This window comes from Melozone crissalis, unplaced genomic scaffold (genome assembly GCF_028551555.1).
Source record: "Melozone crissalis strain CALT ecotype California unplaced genomic scaffold, PUWL_Pcris_2 ptg000066l_1, whole genome shotgun sequence".
NCBI classification, from domain to species: domain Eukaryota; kingdom Metazoa; phylum Chordata; class Aves; order Passeriformes; family Passerellidae; genus Melozone; species Melozone crissalis.
Window position 1 is genome coordinate 9,330,222 of NW_026535844.1, and position 17,472 is coordinate 9,347,693.

Genomic DNA, 17,472 nt, shown 5'->3' on the forward strand with positions numbered 1-17,472 from the left:
CCTGCAGCCCCGGGAGCGCCTCCGCTCCCTCGCCCTCTTCATCTCGCGGGTGAGCTGGGACGGGGAGTTCGCCCCAGATTGGTCAGCAGGAAGGTCAGGAGCTGGAGCTGTCTGGTTGGTTATTGCGAGGGCAGATTGTAATCTAATGATTCCATTGAAATGAGAAATGGGCTCTGTGGCTCCTGATATGAATTGGTTCGGGTTCCCAGGGGCTGGTCCATGGTGTTGTAGGATTTGTTCTGCTGGCCGTTCATCTTTGCCCCATTTTGGGTGCTCCCTTCAGCCAAGACTGCATCAATTTTCTCTAATTAAATCATCAAACCACTTTTCTCTAATTAAATCATCAAAAACTTGGATTCCCAGCTCATTTCTGTGAAGTTGTGTTAGCAAAAAATCCCCAGTGCTCTGATACACCCTATATAACACAGACAGTGACAGCGCATGTTGGAGTGGGCAGAGGGTTGATTCCCCCCATTTATTTATAGTGAAGTTTTCCCAACATTCTCCATTTGCTGTTTCCCTTTGCAGCTTCACCCGTTTCTGTTGCAGGGTCAGATATCCTCCCCCTGGGCTCTGCCTTGAGCTGTTCAAATTCCATCAGTGCAAGCAGGCGGAGCTTGGGGTGAGGGGCAGAGGGAATCAGCCCAATTCCTGCCCCAGGCAAGAGACCCAGGTGCATTGTCCAGGCTTTGCCCAGCAGTGTTAATTTGCATTTCTAAAGCTCCTCTGCAGGCTGCCTGGAATGAAGCTTCACTTCCAGGGAAGCCATCTGGTGACTCACTTGTGGCCCCCCTAAAAGCTACTTTTTTTTTAACAATAGAATATTAACTTTTTACCTGTTTGACGGTCACCTTTAAAGCTCTTCTAGTTTTTAAAAATGAGGCCTAAATTTGAATATCGAAGAGCCCATACCAAAATTTTGCCAGCACAACAGCCACACACACACATACACAAAATCCAAAGCCATAAATTTTTTTTCTACTTCTTCTCCTACGACTAAAAGCTGACTCTCACACCCCTGGCCCAACACCCCTAGTCTAACTGGCAGTATAAAAGTAGGATTATTAAGAAAAACCATTCTAATCGTGTAATCTTGTCACCAAAACTGCAAGAAGAACCAAAATTCTTCAACAATATTTGTAGTGTTAGAGAATCAAGGCATTAATTGATTCTGTCCAGGATGTGCAACAGAAACAATTGCATCCACATATAGCCCGGCTGTGTAGAGAAAAATCATTCCATGACACATGGGTTTTACTAGATTTATCTTTAAGTTTTTACCATCCAAAACCCATTGAAATTGTTTATTGTTCAGTGCTTCCAAGTTGCCGAGTTCTTATTTAGCATTTGGTTTCCTATAGGACCCGGATTTCTTCCCCTCTGATGTGAATTGGGTCCAAACTCCTGGATTTCCTTCTCAGCCTTTTCCAGCCCAGGTGTCTCCAGCTCTGCCCGGGCAGTGTCTGGGGTAGCTGTTGGTTGCTGTTTGCTGCTGGGCAATGTTGATGTTTTGTTGCTGGTCATTATCTCTGTGGGTATCTCTTGGGCTATTCCCAGTCTATTAACATGTTAAGCTCATCTCTGTTGAGTGGTGTAACATCCCTTATAAAAAACATTTAAAATTCCTTTCCCTAAGGCGAAGACAAACCAAACCTGAGTAGAGAAAGTATATTTAAAAGAACCCAAATCGGTACATTTTGCAGCAGTGCAATGGCAGGCAGCCCAGAGTGTGGGTGTCAGTGAGGCCCGGAGTGGAATTGTGCCGTGGTGTTCCCCAGCAGCTGTGGCAGTGCAGGCCCAGCCAGCGCTGAAGCTGCAGCAGTGGCAGCAAGGCTTGGCCCCAGGGGCTGGAGATGGCAGAGGAGGGTGGCCAGGATTGCAGAGGATTCCAGGCGAGGATCTGTGGGCAGGCGCAGGGGCTTGGCCCGCTGTGGAGCCCTGGCTGCTGCTGCGTTGCCTTCAGGGCAGGCTCAGGGGCGGCCTCCCATCCTCCTGCTGCAGGCGGGAAGTGCAAATCTGCGGGGCTTCAGAGCCCTTGAGGCCAGGCTGAGGGCTGACCGAGCCCTGCTCATCCATTTAGAGGCTCTTTGGGTTGTCAAAGCTTAACCTTGATGCCAGACTTGAACAATAAGAGTTCCTGCTGTTATCAGTTTTCAGGCCTCAGTTCCCATGAAAGCTCTGTCTGCACCATTCTGCAGACAATGAGGCCACTCTGGCCACTGGGTTAAACATTTTAGCAGAAGAATTCCTTTGGCATGGCCCTGTTTAACATACTATTCAAATTCTTATTCCCTGTAAGGACCAGGGCAGCAGCCTCAGTTAATTTTCATTTTAACACTTGAAAATTCTGTGTTTCCTCCTCCTGTCCATCCATCCAGGTTGTTGACTGGCAGAATAGGAGTGTTGTATGGAGAGATCCCTGGCTCCAAAAGCCCTGCCTTTAACAGGGACTCAATACCAGGCTGTGAGCCCTTCCTTCCTTCTCACCCTTGGAATGGGGTGTTTCTTTTAAACACCTCTTGTCCTGGTTGCTACAAAGAACTTTGGAGAGGCTCCATATCAAATTGTCTGTATTTTCCTGGGGCTGCCCACACTTCTGGGTTCACTTTAGCACAGGCCTTGCCACTCATCTCACACAAAGGTACAGCATGAGCCTCTGTTTTACCTTTTAGAATACAAATCTATATTTCCACATTAGCCATTGAATCCCTTCCCAGTAAATGATGATCCCAATTAGGAGGAAGTAGAAACCCATGCATTTCAAATCTATCTCCCACATCTACTAATAGTGGCTGAAGAAAACACACCTGCTCATTTTTCCCACTTATTCCCTGAATGGTCAAACAACTTTTTGACAATTTTCACCCCTTAGGTCTGAGATTCAGAGTGGATTGAGAGGCCCCTGTGTCCATCAGGAAATGCCTCCTCTCAATGCAGACCCACCCTGAATGTTCTCAAAGGCTGCAGTGTGGAGGGTCCCTGGTGTGATGGGAGCTGTGACAGCCCTGGCAATCCATGTCCATCAAGGGGTGGACTTGCTGGTCCTGAGGGTGCTGCTGTCTGTGCTTGCAGTGTCCTTGTGCCCTGCAGCTGGAGCCCTGGTTCCTTGCCAGGGGCTGTTTGGGTGGGCTCTCCCCTGCCGAGGAGGGCAATGCCTCTGCCAGTTGCTTGTGGCCGAGCTGTGCCCTGGGTGCTGGGGCCCCCTTGGGCCCTGGGGTTGATCCCTCAGGGGCTGTAGGAACTGTGCCCTGGCCTTTGCCTTCAGCTTGGCCTTTTGCTGCTCCCTTCTTGAATTCACCTGCTGTGCCTTTGTGCCCAAGTGCTGCAGGGCCTTCTTGTGCCCCTCCTGCAGCCCCCCTCAGTGCCTGTGGGTGCTCATCCTCTGACAGCTGCTGAGCTTTCTGCAGAATCATTTGTTTTCCAGCGACCCAAAGAATATCTTGATCCTTGCCTTATAAGCCGCCTTTCCCAGATGTTCCTTGCTCCTCCTCCCTGTGCTCAGGGTGCCCTCCCCAGCCCGTATCCCAGAGCCGCTCCCTGTCCTGCCGCAGTGTCCAAAGGCGCCCCCGGCAGGCAGGGCCGGCAGCTCCACGGGGCCGGGCAGCGGCCGGGGCGTCCCGCAGCCTCCTGGGGGCTGGGGGCCGCTGCCGGCCCTGCCCGGGGCTGGTGGGGTCAGGCAGCGCCCGGCGCTGAGCCCCGGCTGCCCCACAGCCCCGGCCTGGCCCCGCAGCTGCCCACAGGCCCCCAGCCCGTGCTCCCGGTGCCGCAGCTCTGCGCCTGGTGCTGCCGCTGCCCCCCACAGAGAAACCCCCTGAAACCCTGACCGCCTTGATTTCCTGTCCTGGAAACCGGGGAAACAAATGATCAGCTGGCAAGTTTTGCGGCTAAGACCCTGCTGAAAAACATCCGAATCCTCAGTATTTTTCTCTTCCTCCCCTTTTCCATCATCTTTTTTCTTACCACATAGATTCCTCCTGCAGATTCTTGCCTTGATCATATTGCTGCACACTCCCCTTCACCCTGTCTCTTCCCAACACACCAACACCATCCATGCCCTGTTGTCCAAATCACTTCTCGACTTTCCCTTATTGCCCCCCTGCATGTCCACGTCCTTAATTACCTCTGGGAGACTGTGCAAACTCAACATTCTACCCTTTTGTATAAAATACAATATTCATGGCTCTGTTAAATCTGTGTTCTCCTTCACAAAGTTCAGGAATTTAGCAGGACCTTGGCTGAGCAGCATTTCCTGTTGATTAATAACATTTTCTGAAACTGATGATTTCTCCTGTTACTTCCTTATCTACCTCAAAGGGGATCCACACTATCTGTTTGTAAAGACACTTTCATCCTATTCTTTTCAATACAATGGGATAAGGGGGGAGAAGCCATAAAAGGGCATTTAGGACACTAAAACTTCGAGGGACAGGGGAGGGTCAGCCCTAAGCTGAGCCAGAGGGGAGCTGGGATTTAGAGGGGATGATAGACAAAGGATAGGAGAGGTGGATAACGGGACGGGGGACAGCAGCAAAGGGGTTCCGTGGTGTTCCCTTTGTGTCCCCATCACTCAGTCCCTGGGGTGATTCCCCAGGGCTGTGGGAGGGGATGGATCCGCACTGGGGGGTTCCCCAAACTCCCTGTCCATCCTTGGGGAGCTCCTTGGGCTGGTTCCCCCCACCCAGCAGCTGGTGATGCTTTTTCAGCTGTGGGGCAGAGGGGGGTGGGAAAGGGGGATCTGGGTTGGTCACGGAGGAGGAGGGGAGGGGGAGAGGAGAAGGAGGAGCAGGAAGAGGAGCAGAAGGAGAAGCACAAGTTTCCATCCTGCTGGTGACTGGGTGGGGGAGCTCACCCCAAATGTATCAGGGAGTCCTCCAGAGGGGTTCTTCTGGGGGAAGTGTTTGGAGTTGGCAGATTCCAGAATCAAGACTCAAATATCTTGGTGGTCCCTGAGAGGGTTTGGTTTTTTGTGGGTATGTATGGATCTTGCAGGACCCCAAAGCTGATCCTCCTTTTGGGAATATTCAGGGTCCCTCATGGCAATCACCAGGTTCTGGTAGGGGGAGGACATCAGTCTTGGGGACCCTCCCAGAAGAGCAGTGGAGTGGAACCTCAAGACCCCTGGAGAAGGAGAAGGTGAGAGGGGTGGTTCCAGAGCTGGATGCGACCCAGCAGCCTGAAGCGGGGAGGGAACGCCGGGGGTATGGGGACCCCTGGGATCTGTGGAATCCTGGAGCAGAGAATCAGGGGAGAACGGACCTCTGGGACCCTCAAAATCCCCTGGGTCATCTGTATGCAAGACTTCAGAGAGGGGCAACTCCAGGAGCCACGGGACTCCCTTCAGCTCAAGGAAGAGAAACCAAACCCCAGATTGAAGAGACAAGAGGGGCAGATCTCCTGTGAGGGTCATTTTGAGAGCTATATCTTGGTGCTTTGCTGATTTTTTTTAACTCAAAAGCCTGGAGACTTCCAGCAATAGTCCTCTGCAGGAGGAACCCCCAGCCCAAGGCTCTCACCCCTTTTTTTTCCCCCCAGACCAGGATTTGTCATTCCCAAGCTGTGGACAGATGGAGAAGGAAAAGCCCCAGAGATCCCTCATGAGGAGGGGCTGCAAACCCAGCCCAGGGAGGTGTGAGGAGGAAAGAGCCCCCCTGAGCCAAGAAGGCGGCCGGAGATGCAGCCAGAGCTCAGAGCTGGTGGAGAAGCCTCAGGCTGGAGAGAGGCCACACAAGTGCTTGGAATGTGGGAAGAGCTACAGCTACAACTCCTGTCTGAAGAAACACCAGGTGATCCATACGGGGGAATGGCCCTACAAGTGTGGGCAATGTGGCAAGAGCTACAAGTGTAGGTCCAGCCTGAGGCAGCACCAGGTGATCCACACTGGGAAAAAGCCCTATGAGTGCTTGGAGTGTGGGCAGAGCTTCAGCTGGAGCTCCAGTCTGACCAAGCACCAGAGGATCCATAGCGGGGAAAGGCCCCATGAGTGCTTGGAGTGTGGGAAAAGATTCAGTGAGAGGTTTGCCCTGAGTCACCACCAGAGAACTCACACTGGAGAACGACTGTATGAGTGTTTGGAATGTAGGAAGAGCTTCAGCCACAAGTCCAGCCTGCGCAGCCACCAGAAGATCCATACTGGGGAACGGCCCTATAAATGCTTGGAATGCGAGAAGAGCTTCAGCGATAGCTTTTGTCTGATTCGCCACCGGATAATTCACACAGGGGAACGGCCCTACACGTGTAGAAAATGTCGGAAGAGCTTCAGTGACTACTCCAACCTCATCAACCACCAGCGCCTGCACTCTGAGGAACAGCCCTACCAGTGTGAGGACTGTGGGAAGAGGTTCAAGCTCCTGTCCTACCTCAGCCGCCACCAGAGCATCCACACCGGGGAGAGGCCCTACGAGTGTCCTGGGTGTGGGAAGAGGTTTCGGCTCCGTGCCCATCTCCTCCATCATCAGCCCATACACACCGAGGGGAGGTCCTTCTGCTGCCCCGACTGCGGGAAGGGCTTCAAACGCAGCTCCTCCCTCACCACCCACCAGCGCATCCACACTGGGGAGAGGCCCTACGAGTGTGGGGAGTGTGGGAAGAGCTTCACCAAGAGCTCTTACTTGACACAACACAAACGGAAGTGCCACTGAGGGAAGCCCTTTGAGTGCCCGGAGTGTGGGAAGAGCTGTGTGTGCTGCTCCAGCTCCATCCCCCATGGGAGGATTCACGTTGGATGATCCTCATTGACCCCCGTTGGGCAGAACCCTGGTGATCTGTGGTCCTGGCTGGGGATGCTCCACATTTTCCTGTCTCCTCATGGGCACCTGGATGAATGCAGGGGCAGAAACATCCGTTTGGATGGTCCTGGCAGGACTGACCCCGCGGCACAGTGACCCACGCTGCAGCACTTGGAGGGGGCTGTGCCCCGTGGGATGGACTCAGCTTGGAGACGTTCCTGGAGAAGTCTCCGGTGGGAGAGAGCCCAGGGTGCAGCAGGGGAATGACTCCTGTCCCTGAGCAGAGGGAGAAGCCCCGGGGCATGAACTGAGCCCGGCCCCATTCCCTGTAGAGCTGGAAGCAGGGAGGGGTGGGGGAAGATGTTTTGGAGGGGTTTCTTTCTACTTCTAGTAGTCCCCAGTTTTTTAGCAATAAATTCAATTCATATCTCCAGTTTTGAGCCTGTTTTGCCCATGATGGTGTTTGATGAGGAAACTCTTCCAATCCTTAACTCCTTAACCCCAGGTTAAATTTTGTCTCCTCTGTCTGGCTGTGGAGGGCAGTGAGAGAGTGGCTTTGGGGGGTGCCCGGCATCCGGCCAGCGTCACCGCACTCCAGTGGGACACGTCCTCGTGTGGCCCTGTGCTACGGTGATGCTGTTGCTGTTCCTTTTGCCTTCCTTATGATTTTATCTTTTGCATTGAATGCTTGTGAAGTGCCCCCGGTGTCCCTCGCATTCCCCTGGTGCCGGCAGCCCCATCCCTTCCCCTGCTCCCCCTGCCACGTTCCACCCCAGCTGGAGGAGCCTCGGAGCTGCTGTGGGGCTGCCCCGGGGCTGCGGCCCGAGCCGGGGCCCCTTCCCAGAGCTCCCGGTCTGCCCTTGAGCCTGGAGCAGCCAGCGAGGGCTGCAGCTGGGACGGCAGAGAGGCGCTGCTGGGGGGTCCCACATCGGTTCAGTTTGGCTGGTTCTTTCCAGACTCAGGAAAAACAATATTGGAAGTGTTCTGCTAAACCCTGTCCCATCCTCTGCTCAGCTGAAGGGGTCTGGGGCGGTTTTCCCTTTTTGGGGGAAATCAAAGCAATGTGGGGCTTGCTTCCCCCTGGGAGAAGGTGTGGGACTGCCCAGGACTGTTCCTCCCCTCTATTCTCACCAGGCCACGCTCAAGGACGAGGAGTGATGGGAGAATCAGCTGGGTGAGGTGCAGATTGGGTACATGGGATAAATTTCCCCAGGCCTTGCAGTGTGCTGCTCTCCCAGGAAATGCTGAGATTTGCACACCCCAGAATGGCCCAGGCAGGAGGCCGAGGAACTGCTGCTGCCCTGGACCACCGGGAGCTTGGGGTCACCTGGAGCTGGAGGCGCTGGGAGCTGTGGCTGAAGCCAGGATGGAGCAGGGACCCACCTGCAGCCCCGCAGGAGCCCAGCCCGGAGCAGGGGATGACTGAGAGAGACCCTGAGCCTCTCCAGATCTTCTCTCTTTTCAGCCTCTCTCAGATCTTCCCCCGAGCCCCTGGGAAGCCCCTGCAGAGCCATGGAAGCGGCTCCTGGCGGCTCCTGTGAGCCCGGGGGGATCCCCGCTGGAGCAGCCCGTTCCCGAGGGATGTGTCCCGTGGGAGGGACCCCAGGCCGGAGCAGGACGGGGATTCCTGTCCCTGAGGGGAGGCTGTGACAGGACCGGGCTGTGACCCCCATCCCCTGCGCCTCTGAGGGGAGAAGGGAGGCAATCTGGGAGAAAGCAAAGCCTGGGAAGCAGGCAGAGGTGTGGGGAAGGTGTTTTTGGTAGGATTAGTTTTACTTTTCCTTCTGCTGTGATTTGCTTGGCAATTGTCCTGGTTTAAAAGAGAAGTGTCTGCCAAGGAAGGCAGCAACCTTCGTGGAACGGAAAAGATGGCCCCCTCCCTCCACAATATTATACCTTTGAAATTGTGGGGCTTTCAGGCACGGGTATGGGAAAAGAAATAATTCCCAGCCATTTCTCCCCATCGAGCCCAGATTTACCCTTTGCTGAAGTTACAATCGTGACGGGACGGGGACACCGCTCCTTTGGGGATCCCGGGACAGCGACCTGTCCCCGCACCGACCCACCCCGGGGGGCAGCGGAGTCAGGTGGGTCCCGTGGGCAGTGCGGGACCTCAGCGGGACCTCGGCACCACCCCCGGCAGCCGCAGGGACGGCGACAGTGAGGGCAGTGAGGCGACAGCGAAGCCCCGTCCCAGCAAAGGGGCGCCCGCTCTCCGCACCACGCGTGGCCGCTCGCTCTCTCTGCCATCCCCGAAAGCGCCGGGGATCAGCTCCCACCCCCCGGAGTGCACCGCAGTCAATACCTTTCGAGGCATTTCTGCCATTCCTGAGAAACATTTCGCCCCAGACAGAGAAGTCAGTCCCCAGCCAGGACTTCCAAACTCTCCATTCTCTGGCTGAGCCATTCCCGTGGCATGGGAGAGTGCGTGGCCTTTTCGTTTGTTTGTCCCTGTTTGTCTCCCCTCTCTGCACCTCACTGTTTGATCTTTCAAGTAGAAGATGGGATAAGAAATTGCCTGACCAGAAAAATCCAAACATGGAAACAACAGCAACACCACCTTATCCCCAAATTCAATTAATTTCCCCAAGTCAGATGTGCTGTGCCCATGAGTGACCTCTCCCTGTCCTTACCCTGACCCTGGAGCCTCTCCTTGTGTTCTGTTCCCTGCCCAGCCTCAGGACGGCAGTGACAGAGCGATTTTGGTGGCACCGGGTACCCGGCCAATCCCAATAATCTCTGCAATAATTCGTTCCAACATTACCCAACCCCACGGCGGGTCCAGCTGCATGGACAGGCAGCTGGGAAAAACGGGGCACAGTGAGAGGTGTGGTGCCAGTGGGAGAAATCTCTTCCCTCTGAACTGTCAGGGGGAGGAGGAAGGAGAATCTGGTGCAAAGTAAAGAGGAGAGGAGAAAGCGTAGGGCTGGAGCCAGGGATTTTCCTTTTTAGCTCTGTGGAGTGAATGGGGGCGGTGTAAAATCCGCCAAGAAAAAAAGGAGAAAGAGCAGGTGGTGGAAACCGCTGACATTTTGAATTCGATTTACCTGCCTGAAGCACAAACGCCAACAGCCTCCGAGCGTGACAGATGCCCGCCGGCGATGCGTGTGCTCTGCCGCTCCCCTGGCTGCAGCCCGCGTGTTAAAGGCCCCATAAGCATCTTCCCGGGGGCCGCTTCGCTTTTTGGGGCCATTTGTGGCAATTTCGTAGGGTTTTTAAACTTTGTTCTGTTTTTTCGAGGTAGGAGGGACCCCGCTGCAGGGGCAGGCGCCTCTGGGCTGTTTTGAGGCAGAGGGAGCGACAGTGCGGGAAAAGGGGGGAATGGGGTTTATAGAGGGGCGCGGCGGGGGCTCCGCGGGCCGGACCGGATCGGGGCCGCCTCCCTGTGGGGCCGAAGCCGCCCCACACCGTGATCGAAACCTTGGGGCAGATTCCATGGAAGGACTCAGCAGGAGCGGTGTAGGAATTGTTATAAAAGGCACGAGCCTCGCCGAGCTTTGCAGCCCGGGAAATCCCATCTGGGGGAGTTTCGCTCTCTGTTCATGACGTGGTTTGAACGCAGCAGAGAGCAGAGCCAGGAAACATCACCGCCCATTTGGGCGGCTCCGGCCTCCCCATCCAACCCCGCTGGCTCCCGCATCCCGCCTGGCTCCCGCATCCCGCCTGGCTCCCGCATCCCTCCTGGGCGTTTCTCCTGGCCCCCAGGTCAGAGTTTGGTGGCTTCTCTCTAGCAGATCCGCTGCAATTCCAAGCTGCAGTCCTGAGGGATGGTTCTGCTGCTCCTGATCATCCCACAATCGCCAGGTCTCTCCCTGAGGTCCATCTGGGACCTGAGGCTCCAGGAGGGAGCCCGGATCATGCCCGGGCTCTGTCGAACACTCCCGGCCCCCCGCGCTGCCCCCGGTGCTCACCGGGGCCGGTCCAGGCTGGAGCCGTTCGGCCACGTCCAGCCCGTCCCGGCCGCGGGCTCCCAGAGCCTGATCCAGAGGCAGAGCCCGGATTTCTCCAGGGCTACATTTGGGAGCTCCTGGGACAGGGAATGGAGAAGCGGTGACCTTGCCAGCCGTGGATGACAGAGCCCATTTTGGGGGGACCATCCATGGCCCATCAGTCACCACTTCATCCTCTCCCCCAGGAACTCCTGAATGAAACCCTGCAGAAACCCTGCGCTGCCTCTGGATCTCTCCCAGTGCCCGCGGCTGTGGCTGAACGGCTCCCGCCCGGACCGGCCCCGGGGAGTACCGGGGGCCAAGAGGGGCACCCCTGACCCCCAGCTCCCTCCTGCACCTGCAGGTGTCAGGAGGATCCCAGGGAGCGACCTGGCGATTGTGGGGCGATCGGTGACAGCAGAACCATCCCTCAGGACTGCGGCTCGGCTTCGCAGTGGATCTGTCAGAGAGAAGCCGCCAAACTCCGACCTGGGGGCCGGAGAGATGCTCAGGTGGGGGATGCAGGAGCCAGGTGAGGGATGCGGGAGCCAGGCGGGGGATGCGGGAGCCAGGCAGGGGATGCGGGAGCCAGCGGGGGCGGATGTGGAAGCCGCTGTCGCTGCACAACAACCGCCTGCACAAATGGGCGGTGATGTTTCCTGGCTCTGCTTTCTGCTGCGCTCAAACCATGAACAGAGAGCAAAACTCCCCCAAATGGGATTTCCTGGGCTGCAAAGCTCGGCAAGGCTCTTGCCTTTATAAACATATCTGGTTTTGTACAAACCAGTCCTTCCGAGTCCTTTCACTGGAATCAGCCACAAGGCGTCAATCACAGGACCCTCGGCCCCCACCTCAGAGCGGGGCTGTAAGAGGAAATTGGTATCAAAGGGCCTCGCCCGCCGCTGCTCCACGGGGATCGGACACCGCAGGCGGCCCCAGCCCCTTCCTCTTCCTCTTCTTCCTCTTCCTCTTCCTCTTCCTCTTCTTCCTCTTCTTCCTCCGGACGGATCAGCCCTGCCGCCGCTCCTTGAGCCGCCCCTGCCCCGCACGAACCCCAGGGCCGAGCCCAGCAGGGACCGCACGGGTCGGGGGGACCGCGCTGGACCGAGCAGGGACCGGCCCCGTGCGGAGCTGAGCTGACATCTTGAAACGAGGGAATCCAACGTGGATGCTGAGACTTCGTAATCTCAAGGTGTTACTTGATACTCGACACTTTATTTTTGGCAATACGAGGCCTTTCAGCAGCAATGTCTCTCCCAGCCATTGGTTTCTGGCTCAGAACCAGCTTGAAAGGTGGACAAAAAACCCAAAGTCCCAGCAGAAAAAGCTCTGCCGTTACTTTTTATTTTTCAGAGTTTTATTTTATTTTATTTTATTTTATTTTATTTTATTTTATTCTATTCTATTCTATTCTATTCTATTCTATTCTATTCTATTTTATTTTATTCTATTTTATTCTATTTTATTTATTTTATTTTATTTTATTTCAGATACGTTTAACTTTTTTTTTTTTCTTTTTCTATAATCCCGTGTTTATTCTCTATTTACCCCCTCACCCGTGGCCGCTCCGGTGCCACCAGGGCCTGCCTCGTGGGGAAACCACAAACCCCTCTGAAAATAAAGCCGGTCTGGGGGAAAATCCTGCAGGAGGGATTGGATCCCAGGGCGAGCGCTGGCTGAGAGCTGGAGATTCCAAATGCTCCAAGGGGCCGGAGGGAGCTGCGCTGGGGCCTCGGGGCCTCCCTGGGGCACCGCCGAGACTCCCGAGCAGAGCGACCCCTCCCACCCCCCAAAATCTGCAGGTTTGGGTCAGCTGAGGAAAAGAGCTGGAAAAGGGACTGGAAAGGGGGTGGAGCCTGAGGGGATCCCTCAGCCTTTCTGCAGGAAAGCCACAGGAAAATACCCCAGAAACCAAGAAAATAATGATGAATTTTTTAACTCTTTCCACTCCTATTTCCAGAAGGTCCCGGCCGGGACCTCCCCGACCATGTGGGGAGAAAATGTAAATGGAGGGGATTTGAATAGGAGGGGATGATTTGAATCGGGGAGAGAAAATGAAGTCGGGGGAGGAGCCCCCAGCCCTCAGCTGTGTCCCGAAGGTGCCGCCAGCGGTTTCCCCTGCTCTGACCCCCAGGCTGGGGGCACGGAGCTGCCACTGCTCCCCAGGAATGCCACGGGATAGAAACTCCATTCAAGCTTTTATGTTCCCAGTCACTCCCAATAAGATCCCAGCTGCCCCCAACACGGTCCCAGTTTCTCCCAGTCAGGCCCTGTATGGTTCCTTCCAATCTCAGTCCCTCCCAGTAGGAGTCCAGTATGGCCCCAGTCATTTCCAGTATGGCCCCAGTCACTCCTAGAATGTCATTTGCCCACATGATGGCCCCAGTTGCTCCTAGCATGATCCCAGTATGAGTCCAGTCACCCCAGTATGATCCCAGTCACACACAGATACTCCCAGTATTATTGCAGTCACTGACAGTATGACACTCTCAGTCCTGCTATTACTCCAGCATGGGCCAGCTGCTCCCAGTGTGATCCCAATTGCCTCCTGCATTTTTCCAATTGTGCTTTTTCACCACTACTATGGTTCCAGACACTCCCAGTACTGTGCCAGTCACTCCAAGTATGACCCTGTCAGTCCCAGCATGATCCCAGTATGACTCCAGCATGGGCCAGCTGCTCCCAACAGGATCCCAGCTGCCTCCTGCATTATTCCAATTGTGCTTTTTCACCACTACTATGATTCCAGTCAGTCCCAGTATGATCCCAATCACACCCAGTATATCCCAAAAGCACCCAGTTGCCCTCAGCATTTCCCAGTAGCCCTCAATGTGGTCCCAGTATATCCCAGTATGATCACTGGTGCCCCAAATCTGGTCCCGCTGGTATATCCTGGTGTCCCAGTGTGCCCCAGTCCATCCCAGCCTGTCACATTCCATCCCGACCCTTCGGGGCAGCCGCCGCCGTTTCGGGATCCTGCCCATGAGCAGCCACCGAAAGCTCCCCCAAGATGCTGACGGGCATCGGGGGCTCCGTGTTGGGCTTCGTCTTCCTGGCGCTGGGGCTCAGCTTCTCCCTGCGCAAGGAGGTGAGGGAGTGTCCCGTGGGTCGTGTTCCCCCATCCCCCGGGGTGTGTGCGCTCCCGCCGGGGCCCATGGCCGGTGTCACCCCCTTTTCTCTGTGGAGAGTTTTGTCAAAGAGTGGCTTGAGGAGAGAGGACACAGCCGAATTGATTTGATAAAGATGTCCTAACTAGAGCAGAGGCCTTTTTGCAGGCAGGGTGTCTGTTGAGAATGTAGCAGACTAGAGAATGGAAAAGTACAAGACCGTGGTTAATTCCAAATCTTGCACCTGCAAAGAAAACGTGTCCTTGGGCCTAGCTGAGGATGATAAAGAAATAGACAGCGAGACATGAGAAGTAGAGAACGTAGGCCCAAAGGAATGAGGATGAGTTAATGGTATAGTTTAACCAACAGATTGCTTGGCTTACAGAATATTCATAAGCTTATTATTTGCTGTATAAGTGTTTGATGCTTTTTTCAATAAACTGGACCTGTGATGAACCATCTGGTGTCCTGGTCTCCTTCCTACGACATTTCTCTGCCCACAGAGCTCCTGAGCCGCCGGCGGCCGCAGCCCCTCCCCGTGGGCTCGGGCCTGGCTGGGACCCCCCGCTCCGTCCCCACTCCGCTGATTCTGGGGGGTTCGTGTGTCCTCCCAGCCCCGCTGAGGCGGCGCTAGGAACGAGGAGGAGTGGGACGAGCAGTGGAGAAAGAGACGGGGGAGCAGTGGGAGGGAGAGAGAGAAGAAGAGGAGGAGCAGAAAACAGAAAAGGAAGAGGAAGAGGAAGAGGAAGAGGAAGAGGAAGAGGAAGGATTCTCGGTCCCAGCTCCCGCTGCGTCCGCAGCAGCCTCGGCCCCTGGAGCATCTCCCCCCTGTGTGCCGCAGGTGAGCAGGGAGGGGAGGTTCGCCCCAGGTAAGCGGGGGGTTCCTGGCGGGTGTTCTGGGAGTTGTGGCTATTTGGGCCTTGGATGAGCCCAAGGCTAACCCGCAAATGCCCCGTGGTAGATAATGAGGGTCCACGACCGGCTGGGGGTTTTTGGGAGGAAGGGGCGCGGGTGGTCGCTGCCAGCAGAGCGCGGGCGGGGGCTGTGGGATCACCAGATTGTCCCTAAGCGAGATCCTGGAGAGGGGGGACAGCAGGAGCCACGGGATCCCCATCAGCCCAGGAAAGGGCACCCACGAAACATCAAAGCGTGAAGATCACAGAGGGGGAACTCCTGGGAGGGGTTTTTGGGCTGAATCTTGGTAGTTTGAAGACTTGTATGAACACAAAACACCCAGTGACTTCCTGAGATGTTCTTGGGCAGTAGAAACCCCCATCCCAAGGCACTCACCCTTGTTTTTCCTCTCAAACCAGGATTTTTTATTCCCAAGCTGTGGCCGGATGGAGGAGGAGGAAAAGCCCCGGAGATTCCGCACGAGGAGGGGCTGCAAACCCAGCCCAGGGAGGTGTGAGGAGGAAAGAGCCCCCCTGAGCCAGGAAGGCGGCCGGAGATGCAGCCAGAGCTCAGAGCTGGTGGAGAAGCCTCATGGCGGGGAGAAGCCCCACAAGTGCTTGGAATGTGGGAAGGGCTTCAGCCAGAGCTCCAACCTGATCCGGCACCAGGTGATCCACACTGAGGAACGGCCCTACACCTGCTTGGATTGTGGGAAGAGCTTCAGACAGAGCTCACACCTGACTCGGCACCAGGTGATCCACACTGGGGAAAAGCCCTATGAGTGCATGGAATGTGGGAAGAGCTTCAGGTGGAGCTCTGACCTCAACAAGCACCACAAGATCCACACTGGGGAAAGGCCCTATGAGTGTAGGGAATGCGGGAAAAGCTTCAGCCTGAGCTCCAGACTCATCTGGCACCAAACAACCCACACTGGGGAAAAGCCCTACGAGTGCTCGGAATGTGGGAAGCGTTTTAATCGCAACTTCCACCTCATCAGGCACTTGCGCTGCCACACCGGGGAGTGGCCCTACGAGTGCTTGGAGTGTGGGAAGAGCTTCAGACGGAGCTCCAGCCTAAACATCCACTGGCGCATCCACACCGGGGAGAAGCCCTATGAGTGTCCTGAGTGTGGGAAGAGGTTTTGGACCACCAAGAAACTCCTCCAACGTCAGCCAACACACACAGGAGAGAGGCCATTCCACTGCCCCGACTGCGGGAAGGGCTTCAGCCGCATCTCCCACCTGGTCAGCCATTGGCGCATCCACACTGGGAAAAGCCCTACAAGTGTGGGGAGTGTGGGAAGAGCTTCAGCACGAGCTCCGACCTGATCCAACACCAGAACATCCACAGAAACGGCCCTGTAAATGTGAGGAATGTGGGAAGAGCTTCACGCTGAGCTCCCACCTTATCAGACACCAAAAGATCCACGCCAGCAAACGGGAATGGCCATATGAGTGCTTGGAATGTGGGAAGGGCTTTAGCCGGAGCTCCGACCTCATCAAGCACCAGAGGATCCACACTGGGGAGCGACCCCATGAATGTGGGGAATGTGGGAAGAGCTTCAGGCACAGATCCAACCTCATCCGCCACCAAACAACCCACACCAGAGAACGGCCCTACAGGTGCTTGGAATGTGGGAAGGGCTTTAACCGCAACTTCCACCTCATCAGGCACCAGCACATGCACACCAGGGAGAGGCCCTGAGTGTGTGGGAAGAGCTTTGTGCGCTGCTCCAGCTCCATCCCCCATGGGAGGATCTGCACTGGATGATCCCCAGTGACCCCCGTTGGGCAGAGCCCTGGTTATTCATGGTCCTCATGATCCTGTTGTGTGGAGGGGAGGTCTTGGAGAAATATCTTTCCCTTCTCCTTGTGCTGCTGTGATTTGGTTGGTAATAAATTCCCTCCATGTGCCCAGGCGGGGTCTGTGATGCTCATTTTGGTGTTTGATGAGGGATCTCTCCCCATCTTATCCCAACCCAGGAACTCTTGGTTAAATTTTCTCTGCCCTGTGCAGCTGCGGGGGCAGGGACAGAGTGGCTTTGGTGGGTGGCTGACATCAGGCCAGCATCACCCAGGCCATGGGCACCCCTGAGATCCCAGTGTGGTGGTGCATTGCCCCCTCCTCCTTTCCAGGCTGCAATGTGATCTGAGAAATGCTTGTTAGGTCTTGTCCTTGGAAACAGCACCTGGGTTTTGCTCTTTCCAGACTTATCAGAAACACTGTCTGCTCCCAGGAACTGCTAAAAGGCTCCTGTTTTCCTTATGGCCAGCCTTGGAAAATGTTCCTCTTGCCTGAATGGCACAACATTCCTTTCTCACACTTTTAGAGGAAGTGCCAAGCCAAGCTGTGGCTGGGATGAAACACCCTTGTGACTGAAGCCCACTCTCTTGTGGCCCTAGCAATAGTGGTCCAAAAGGAGACCCTGTGAGCTGTCCTGGGCCACTGTGGGCTGTGACCCTCAGTCTCCCTCTGAGGGGGCCTCTCAGAGCCAGCAAACCCTCGGGATCATGCTGGGTCATGCCCTCGGGTTTGCTCTGCCTGCAGGATCACTGAAACGTGTCCTGGCTGATACCCTCACTCCTCAAGGCCCCAACCTTCATCCAGCAGGAGATGCAAAAGCATCTGGAGGGAGGATTCCAGTGACCTCTGAGGGGAATTTTTTACAGGTACCTTGCTTGCACTGACTGTTTCCGTCTGTATGCATTCCCCTGCACATGTGTGACCGTGATTGAAAAGGGTCTTGTCCAATTAAATATCTCCCAAGGCTGCAGCCATGTCAGTGGCCAGGACCTGAAGGGGCATGGAGTTCAAACA

At 55.5% G+C, this 17,472-nt stretch overlaps 1 pseudogene; it reads left to right on the forward strand.

Moving 5' to 3' along the window:
- The window catches only part of LOC128945469 (zinc finger protein 208-like), a 304,103-nt pseudogene that overhangs the window by 208,918 nt on the left and 77,713 nt on the right, over nucleotides 1-17,472 (forward strand).